Source organism: Siphateles boraxobius, unplaced genomic scaffold (assembly GCF_051911475.1).
Source record: "Siphateles boraxobius isolate OS27281-9 unplaced genomic scaffold, OSU_SipBor_1 30, whole genome shotgun sequence".
In the NCBI taxonomy this organism is placed as follows: Eukaryota; Metazoa; Chordata; class Actinopteri; order Cypriniformes; family Leuciscidae; genus Siphateles; species Siphateles boraxobius.
Window position 1 is genome coordinate 10,720,083 of NW_027508920.1, and position 11,051 is coordinate 10,731,133.

An 11,051-nucleotide genomic window follows, 5' to 3' on the forward strand; every position below is an offset into this window, starting at 1 on the left:
GAAATCCAAAAATGCAGGACAAAATTCTACAATCCAAGTAAACAAATCATTTGGGAAACATAAGTGAGGAGGCCATAGCAGGGCTGGGTGACAGCGCAAAAGAAAAAAAAAAGAAAAAAGGGATTAAGATTATGATTAACAAAACAGTATCATGAATTTATGTATAGTTTTATACAAAGCGCCAGTACTTTTTGTATTTAAAAACATGAGAAGAAGTGGAATGGTATAAAACCCAGTCTCGAGACTTGTGAATAGAAGTTCTACTTTGAAAAAAAACTTCACATGGCTTTCTAAACATGCGGCTCTCTTGTGTGAGATGCGAGTGCAACGGTCAAAGATGATACACAAAGCAATAATCAGAACCTGAGAGTATCAGTGACACTAGATGCATGGTTTGTACGCTCTTGAATAGAAATCATTCTAAAAATAGAATCCCTGTCGCTCGTCACTTATCGCTGCCATGGTTGTTTAGGACAAAAACTCTGATTAGCACGGAAAAAAACATCTTTCATCTTGTGTCTCAGTGCGCCTGGTTAGGACACTGTGTAACCAATCACTATTTGTTCATTTGACAATAATTTACAATTCCCACCTGTACAGTACTTCAAGAGGCCTGTTCCAAACACTTGCTAAACATTAATCAACTAAATGTTTACAATTTAACTTGACACATGCTCAACTTTGTAAAAGAATATTTTATGAGAGTTGGGAGAATATGGAGGAACATCACGATTGTGGATGCCAGCCTCTAAACTGAATACTTAAAGCCTATAGGCTATGTTCATATATAAAAGTCCCAGACAGTGTTTACTGTCCTTTTCAGGTGAACTTCCCCTTTAAGATTTGTCTTTATTAAATTACCTTTTGCATTTACTAGTTCATTTTTACTAGTATAATACTAGACAAATACATTTTTAAAACATGTAGGCTAAATATTTGTTTTATATCGCCTGACCGATGAATAATCTACACATCCAATTGGTCAGAAAAAAATAATAGCACATCTCTCCTCAAGCTTCATGATTTTTCATTTCATGACATTTCTTTTTTCTTTTTTTTTTAATCACTGATGTCCATACCATAACTTGTTTATCATGGATAATATTTGGGTTCAGGTCTTTCTTCAAATTCCTCACCCAAAGTATAAGCAATGGTAACAGTAATACTTGCCAAACACCAACAATAAAGCAAGTTAGTAAGAGTCTGAAAGTTTTTTAGGGCTAGGACTTGAAGGGAGTTCTGTGGAATACAGACATCTGAAAATGAAAATGTTTAGTTTTTTTCTATACAATTTAAAGTCAGTGGGGTTGCACCCCATTGAAACCATTGCATGGTCAAAAAAGCTGAAACATTTTTCTTTGTTTTCCACAGGAAAAAAAGAAAGTAATCCAGGTTTGGATCAACATTAAGGTCTGTAAATAATGAAAGAATTATAATTTTTTTGTGAACTATCCATTTAATAACTGACAAGAAACTGTTAACACCATGTTTGTTACTTTATAATGGGAGGGGCTGAATCTCATACCATGAAAATCACCAAAAAGCAAGGCGATCAGTGATCTGAACGCATACAAGAATGCAAGGCCATAAAACAAGAAATATTAAAAACTAGTTTAGATTTGCATCTTTCCCCATACTTTCATTTAAAAAAACAATACGGTGTAAATGGGGCTAGACAAACAACAAAAAAGGCAATTTCTGAAACATCCCTTAAAATGTACATTCCATGAAATCATAGCATGTACTGTAGTCAGGTCTATTTTGGTCGCAAGCTTCACCACAGTGAGCAGGCCGGAGTGGGCCGTTGGTGTGGACATGTCTCTGCACTCAGCAGAACTCAAATGGCAGACAGGCTATCGTGTGACTCCTCTATTGAACTTCCCTCGCCACTAAATGAGCTCATTCTTCAGAAAAAGCTAAGCCCTGCTGATGAAAACAGCCTTACCCACAATACAACAGGGAACATGCAACACTTGGCTCTTTCTCCTGGGGTTGCCTTAAAGGAGAACTCCGGCGCAAAATGAACCTGGGGTGTAATAACACATTGGCACCGAGTCGACTGTTCTCCGGGATTTGTTTTCATGATAATCGAGTGTAAAGAGTTTTATCTCTAAAAACTGTTTAGCTTATAACGCTAGTATATGGGGCATATAATAAGTAAAAAGAGATCGCTAGTTAATACCACTAACAAGGCTCAAAATAGCCCCACACTAACACAGTAGCTTAATGAGGGTCTCTACATACAAACCGAAGCACTGAGAACTTTGTAAGTGTACGGACAGTTTAATAATAATATACTTTATAAAGACAGTACCATCGCGGAGCCATCTTTGGAAAACAGTCTCGACCAGTCGAACCACGAACGCCGTGCTACGAGCTGAAGTGTGACTTGAAATCTCACAGTTCAGCTCACTTAGCACGACGTTAATGGTTCGACTGGTCGAGGCTGTTTCCCAAAGATGGCTCCTGCCTGTATACGCGATGGTACTGTCTTTATAAAGTATATTATTATTAAACTGTCTGTACACTTACAAAGTTCTCAGTGTTTCGGTTTGTATGTAGAGACCCTCATTAAGCTGACGTGTTAGTGTGGGGCTATTTTGAGCCTTGTTAGTGGTATTAACTAGCGATCTCTTTTTACTTATAATATGCCCCATATTGCATTATAAGCTAAACAGTTTTTAGAAATAAAACTCTTTACACTCGAGTATCATGAAAACAAATCCCAGAGAACAGTCGACATGGTACCAATGTGTTATTACACCCCAGGTTCATTTTTCGCCGGAGTTCTCCTTTAAAACAAAAAATAGCTGATTACAAAAACTCTCAGACATAGTTCACCCCTAAAATGTCATTATTGTCATAGCCATGTCGTTTTAAACTGATATTCCTTTCATTATTCATCATCATTTACTCTCCCTCATTTCATTCCAAACCTGTAATACTTTTTCTTTCTTTTGTGGGACACAGAAGAAAGACTTGTGATGATGTGAGGATGAGTAAATCACAAAAAAAAATATTTTTGGGTGAACTGTCTCTAACTTTTGTACCTGGATCAGAATTGCTGAGTCAATTTGTTAAAGTCCTCATTAAATCAAAATTGACCCTATTTAATTTGTTAGTGCAAATTACTAGTCTTGCTGTACAATTAATCTGTGCAAGTTAATATGCAATATCCAAAAAAATTGTTTGTCATGGTAATCCAGTGTTTCCCATACATTGATGGATTTGTGGCAGCCCACCACAATATTAACATTTACCCCCACAAATAGATTTCAGTGCTTCCCATTCATTAACTGGACTGTAGTGGCCCGAACATATATTTAAACCTCTGATAATAACATGAAAGCTCTTTAATGTCATGTTTTGCACCAGTGCTGTCAAACAAACTAAAATCAAAAGGGCTATATGGCTTTGTGTCCTTATCAAAAGACTGTCTGTTTGCGATGCGCAAAGAGAAGTGCACACTTCACTCACGTGATCAGCATGTGATCAGCTTCACGACAAGTTTAGCATGCCATATGCATTATTTCACATTGCATAGTTGCACCTGAACGTGCTCATTTGTCCCTTGAATCCTGCAATCTCTTGAGATGCAGACATGTAAGAGAATGAGAATTAGCTGAACATATACTAGCAGGGCTTAACGATTATGGAAAATAATCTAATTGCGATTTTTTTTAACCAATATTGCGATTGCGATTTAATATGCGATTACTTTAAGTTCTTTACCTTCTGTACTAGTCGACAAAGACAAACAATAAATCATTGTACAGTAGGGATGGGAATCTTTAGGCAGCTAATGATCCGATCTAATTTTTTTCTTATTAATTAATCTTATTAACACTTAAAATATGTATATAATTGCATGTGTAAATATACATACTTTATATATATATATATATATATATATATATATATATATATATATATAAACACATTTAATCAAACCAATTACATGTTAAGAATTTTAAATGGGCTATAAACTAATATAGCTTCAAAATATAAAAGCTAGTAAATAAAGAGGAACAAAAAAAACATTACCAGCAATAAACAAAGAGTGCTTTCAGTATTTAAAAGTAGGCTGTCTGAACGTTTTCCATTCCATTCAGCTGGAGTGATTTTCCCCCTATACGATAAGCTGCATTCACACTAATGCACATATCTCTTTTGAAATTGTAAATGTGGTTTGTCCTGTTGGGTTAAGATATAACTGACCGTGTTTACATTAATTTCGCGTCAAAAGCATTTTGAGATGCAAGTACATTCAACCAATGAGTCGCTCACAGCCGCATGCGCGAGCGCTCTTCACAAAGCGCGCGTATTTTAAAATGAAAGCAGCTTTCTCAGTGATTTTCTTATTTTTAATATATAAGCCAACTGCATTCCAAAAGACATAAATAATGCCTTTGTGGAGCATTTGTAAGGAAAATTCCGGGGGCCAAGACCGCGCACCGCAAGAGTAACATCAAAGCGGCAAAACCTGTGCAATGAAGCCCGCGTCTGTCCTTGTAATTCGCTTAAACCCCGAACTTTATGAAAGCTTATTTTTCGGAAGGTTCGAGCGTTGTCGTGTGTGTGTGTGTGTGTGTGTGTGTGTGATAGACCTAGAGAGAGAGAGAGAGAGAGAGAGAGAGAGAGAGAGAGAGAGAGAGAGAGAGAGAGAGAGAGAGAGATGGTTGTTTCTAAAGCACGCGCAGAGTCATCACGCATCTGTGTTTAAAAACTAAGGTCAGACTCGATTCTGAAATTCTCTGAATCGATCTAGAATTGTTGGAGAGAGAATAAATAACACACTATCACAAACATAAAAAATAAACAGTTCTTTCCTGTATGCCAGACCTATGCGTAGCGTGCCAAGTTGATGCTTGATCTGCAGACTGCTTTTCTCTTGTGTGTCACGTGACCAGTGTAATCGCAGCTTTTGCGGTTACAAAATCGCATTTCATCATATCGCGATATTATCGCAAATGCAATTAATAGTTCAGCCCTATATACTAGTTTAACTACCGGTCGTTACACTTAGCCTACATTTTAAAACCTTTATTTGAATATGACAACATTTTTATTTTAAAACCTTTATTTGAATTCAACTCCTCCCCCATCAGCCAATCACTGTGATCATGGTTAGTAAGCGTGTTGACAATCCATAGCAACAAGGTTAATCCCGCTCTTTGACTTTAGAAGCTTAAGACATATCTCAATTCCTTAGTAAAAGTTGGTCTCAGCACAGATTTGTAAACAGGTTTTAAGAGAAAACTCTTAATGAAGAACTTTGACTGCCATTTAGGAGAACTCTTAGTGGTAAGATAAAATGTTTTATGATACAGCCACAGACTTATAAATCTGATATTGTGACTTTTCTGATGGCTTCCATAGCAGGGAAAAAAATAACAATGGAGGTCAACGGGACCCATCAACTGTTTGGTTACCAACATTCTTCAAAATACCTTCTTGTGTGCTCAGCAGAAGAAATAAATTAATTTAATTTAACTTTAGGGTGAGTAAATGACTTCCATTTCGGGGGGTGATATATCCCTTTAATGTCCCCAGTTCTTACCTGCTTTCATTATTATTATTTTTTTTAAACGAGATATTCTTCAAATATTCGACGTTTGTGTTAGGGTGTCATTTGGTTATGGTATGACATGAATGGCATAAGATTTTCCTTGTATGGTGGTCTATTGCTTTATTTCTTCTGTCAAATAAATCATTATCATAGTCTTTCGTTTTATTCTGACAAGACAAACAGCCCTCACTTTAATCAGTATCTGTCAAAGCACTGTTATACTGTAATACTGTAATATTAGCAACACCTCACATGAGTTTTTCTCATGCATAGTAAATGAGTCTATTTTTATTTAACACTTGACCTATTCCACTGCAGATGCACACTGCCTCAAAACAACCTCAATTAGCACTTTTAAAAAGTATCATGCCTTCTGTTGTAGGCTTTATCTCAGGAACTCAATTATCTTCTCTCCTTATTTTGTTTTATTTATTTCCATTTTATGTACAATTTATATCTTAAGTAAATCACGTTGTCAACACTTTGACTATTTGACTTTCCCTAAACATGGTGGTCGGTGCAGACTTGTTTGGATCTATTTGGTCAACAACGTGTGTGTGTGTGTGTGTGTGTGTGGTTAAACTGCTGGAACAGTTGTGCTCTACTGAAACTTATTTACATATAAACTATTATTTAGACGGAAGTGAATCAATCAAAACTTAACTTTAGCTGGAAAAAACATTTTTCAAGAACCACTATAAAACTAAAACAATCTCTGTTACCTTAAATTATATGTTTATCTCTGTAAAGCTACTTTGAAACAATCTACATTGTTAAAAGCGCTGTATAAATGAGGATGACTTGACTTGACTATAGCAATGTGCAATGTTTACTTAAAAAGTATCCTTGTTTAAAATCTGTAAAATTCACACTTCAAACAGTAACAAAATCGTTAGCAACTGATTCATATCCACATATCTATCCACCATCACTCTCTCTCTCTCTCAAAATGTACACAAATCCATTTATCTTCCTTAAAGTTTATCCAACTTACTTTATTGGAGGTATTACTTATATGACGTAGATGACCAGATCATTCTATTTACCATCAATAATTAAAGCAAGAGATAAATGAGCTTAAAATCCTATTTTACTGGTTAACGTAACTTACATACAAGTTAGAACGAACCTCAATTGACTAGACTATGTGTCAAATCCTAGTGAGCTGTCTACCTCTAGACACACGAATGATACCTATAATTCAAATCGAATTAAAAAACGTTCGTATTATCATATGCACAAGCGAGAATTCCCAAAGCGCATATGAAGTAAAAAAATGCTGCCTTTGTCGGCAGCTCACTAGGATTTGACACACAACGATGCGATCATCCGTTTTTGTTTGATTGTGTTCCATAAAAAACTCGAGTTAGTTCACGATCAACAGTGAGAGAAAAAAACTCCCACTCCGATTAAAAAAAGACTCACCTTTCACACGAAGTAACAGTAGATATAATCCAGGTCTTCTCCGATCATTTTACACACTTCAACTGAACTCACAGTAGCAGCTATGTAGATGTGTGTGTGTCTCATACTGCTGCCATCTTGTCCACAGCACCATCACCCACATTTTACACCTCAAAAATCTCAAAAATACACGCGATCCACGACACAGAACCGAGTCCGGGGCATTGCGGTGATGTTCGACCTCTGGATTTGATTGCATGGGCGGTGGAGCCCATGTTGTGTGCGGGGAAGAGCAGCACTGACAATCGATATCATGTCCCTCCACACTCACTCACTCTCAGCTGCGCGAGGAATGTTTGCTGCTTATGTCACTGAGTCAGGCCGAACTAATCGAGTGAGGAAAGAAACAAAACACTCGATGTAGACATGACGGCAACCCTGTTTAAAAAAAATTGCTAAATTAAAACACCACTGTAACCTTAGTTACGACGATTCACAATACATATTTTACAGGTTGTTGTTGCTAATGTAAAAATATAATACATAGATCTCCTTAAAACACATAGCCTAGTTAGTTATGATGCTTTTAGAGTCATGATCTGATCTACACTTCAATTCTTAAAAGTTTTCTTTCTTTTTTTCTTTTTTTAAATGATAGGCCTGCTTGCAGATTATATAATATAATATAAGCTTAACCGAACTGCTTGACGTGCAATAACAAACATCATTGGTTCTTGGGGAAGCTCAAATGAGCAGCGTAACACACAAGAATATAATAAACATAGTAAAAAAAGTTATCATAGTTAACATTCTTGAGCTTCCATTTACTACAATTGATTTGTGCGTTGATTAATGTTTATGTGAATAAAAGCTTTTAAATGAAAATAATGTTTGCTTTTAACATTATGCTTTTTACATTATGCTTTTAAATACTGAATGAGCACTGTGCAACTGTTCGTCCGACTGTTTGTACTGTATTTTATTTTATGTTTTAATTATTCTGATTTCATTTGATTATTTCTGTATTTTATCTTTTATTCTAAACTGTTTTAATTATTCTGATTTCTTTTGATTATTTTAATTTCTTCTATGTAAAGCACTTTGAATTACCATTGTGTATGAAATGTGCTATATAAATAAACTTGCCTTGCCTTGCCTTGCCTAAATCTTATGATATAAAGTGATTGAGTTTCTTAATTCATATGGATTAGTTTTACAATCTCTTTATGAACTTTTTGAAACGTCAAAGTGGTAGTTGCGTAGCTGTCAACGGAGGGATAGAAAACTCTCACATTTCACCAAAAAGATCTTCATTTGTAACATTTGGAATGACATGAGGGTTAATTAATGACAGAATTTTAATTTTTGAATGAACTATATGCCCATTTGCATTTAGGGGTATGGTCCTGGTCAAGACAATCTCCTGAACTCCAAACTGAATGTCAGAATGGGAAAGAAAGGTGATTTAAGCAATTTTGAGCGTGGCATGGTTGTTGGTGCCAGACGAACCGGTCTGAGTATTTCACAATCTGTTCAGTTACTGGGATTTTCACGCACAACCATTTCTAGGGTTTACAAAGAATGGTGTGAAAAGGGAAAAACATCCAGTATGCGGCAGTCCTGTGGGCGAAAATGCCTTGTTGATGCTAGAGATCAGAGGAGAATGGGCCGACTGATTCAAGCTGATAGAAGAGCAACTTTGACTGAAATAACCACTCGTTACAACCGAGGTATGCAGCAAAGCATTTGTGAAGCCATAACACGCACAACCTTGAGGCGGATGGGCTACAACAGCAAAAGACCCCACCGGGTACCACTCATCTCCACTACAAATAGGAAAAAGAGGCTACAATTTGCAAGAGCTCACCAAAATTGGACAGTTGGAGACTGGAAAAATGTTGCCCTGGTCTGACGAGTCTCGATTTCTGTTGAGACATTCAGATCGTAGAGTCAGAATTTGGCGTAAACAGAATGAGAACATGGATCCATCATGCCTTGTTACCACTGTGCAGTAGGGGTGTGCCATATCATACCGTCCACGATAATACCGGTATACATTTTTACATGATAAAAAAAGTGTCATATCGCGATATCAATGATATAGCGACGCGATGACGTATGGCGCATTTACGTTCCCTAGCACGCACAACAACAACGCAAAATTGTGTAAAACTTCCGGTCTTGGTAAGTATACTCATAAACACAGTCGGTTATGTATAAAACGCATGTGACAGTGTGACAGACAGTATAATGAAAACAGCAATGGATCCGTGCACTAGCTGTAAAAGTGACAGCAGCCGTAGGCTATGCGTCTGTCATTAATGTTGTCGTCAAAACAACAAAAGATACCTTTAATTGTAATGAAAATGGGTGTTTTATTTTATTTTGCATTTAGTTCATTATTTATTATGTTTTTTTTTTTATTGTTTATTCTGTAACAACATTGACACACATTTTTGTCACAGTGCTTGAAAAGCAGCAGTCTATTGCTATTCCCACATTCTCTTTACAGGTTATTCTAACCCCCTCTTGAACTTCTGCAATGAACAAAACTAATAGTCACAGGATTCTAGGCAACCAGGTTAACAGCATGAGGCTAATGCCACGTTCCAGGCAACCTGTAACCCGTGTTTTTCCAACCTTATACCCATGAAAGTGCACTGGAACGGCAGTCAAACCCGTGACTTCCCACCCGTGAACTCGTACTAGATCGGTGTACTCCCAGTTACGAGCTCTGACGTCACATCGCCCGCGAAACCATACAAAACTACAATGGCAGCCGTGAGTCGTGGTTTGAAGTCGTGATTACGTGCTCAAAAACCTGCCTGGAACGCAGCATAATAACGGGTATCTGTTTACCTTGTATATGTTGTGAGGAAATGGATATCTGCTTTTGACAGGACTGGTGTCTGTAACCTTCACCATATGGTTTGTTAGTTCTGGCAAATTGTAAAGACATGTGAGGGGCATTTGCAATTAAAGAGGCACAATAACATGAGCAAGAGTGCTGTTCAATATCAGCATAGCTGTGATCCAACCGTGGCCTGTGGGTAGTGATGTGACATTTAAACCGAGGCGTCGGAGCTTGTGTCGAGAAAAAATGGGCGTGCCAGATGAAGCCGCGATTCGAGGCTTGTGTTGTTAACGTGAAAATCACGTGACTAATGACAAACGAGGCCTCGGTTTGTGTGGATACTTCATCGGTTCGGTCTGAGTGTCGCTTCCGGATAAAGGGGATTCGAAACTCGCGCCACCTTGTGGGTGTTGTTAGGAGTAGTAGAAGCAGTTGTAGTAGTGTCAGAGAGTCAGAGAACTCTCATTGTCATTGTCGTTATTGAGTCATATATGTGTTAGGGCTGTATATCAACATTATATCAGGTTATAATACGTATAATACAGTATATTGTTATTATTAATTATAGTAGCTATATTATAGTCTTGTTATATTAATGAGATAAGATTATTTGTATTTTTGGATCTGGACTACTTTTTCTTCAAAACCTTTTGGATTTGTTTGCTTTTTGCGACTCTTCCTTTTTCCTGGTAATGGAGCCAGCTAGAAAGAGGAGTAACTCCCCTGTCTGGGCTCAACAGAACCATCAGTATCCTGATTTATACCAACTGGCACTGGCATTTTTATGTTCCTCTGCATCCTCTGTTCCTTGTGAAAGGATATTTTCCAAGGCTGGAGAGGTTTTGTCCAAGAAGAGGAATCGTCTAAACCCCAACACACTTGAAAAAATTCTGTTTCTCAATAAAAATCTATTGTAATCCTTCCTTCACCCACCCCAAACTGCAGTGTTGCAGTTTGCTCCTCTAAATCCCCAGTCCCATAAGCACAACACTGCACTAAAACTAGTAACAGTTCACTGCACAAACCCCCCCAGAAACAATTCTTAACTTTTTTCCACCCCAGACTATTCTGTTGCAGTTTACTTTATTACACTCCCTCCACCATAAGCACTGCACACAACACAGTGTCACTTTTGTTCTTCATACTGTCACTATCCAAACAATTTATGAATAATTAATTAACTGTGTGTGTGACAGTTGTCTCTGCACAAGTAAAGGATAGAAA

At 37.2% G+C, this 11,051-nt stretch overlaps 1 protein-coding gene across 2 annotated transcripts in view; it reads right to left on the reverse strand.

Moving 5' to 3' along the window:
- The window catches only part of hipk3b (homeodomain interacting protein kinase 3b), a 121,587-nt gene extending 114,246 nt beyond the window's left edge, over positions 1-7,341 (reverse strand). For both annotated transcript variants that reach the window (XM_077248222.1, XM_077248221.1), the window contains exon 1: positions 6,995-7,341. The gene's annotated coding sequence lies outside the window, so the exon portion shown is untranslated. The remainder of the gene's footprint in view (positions 1-6,994) is intronic.
- Between the last annotated feature and the right edge of the window lie 3,710 nt (positions 7,342-11,051).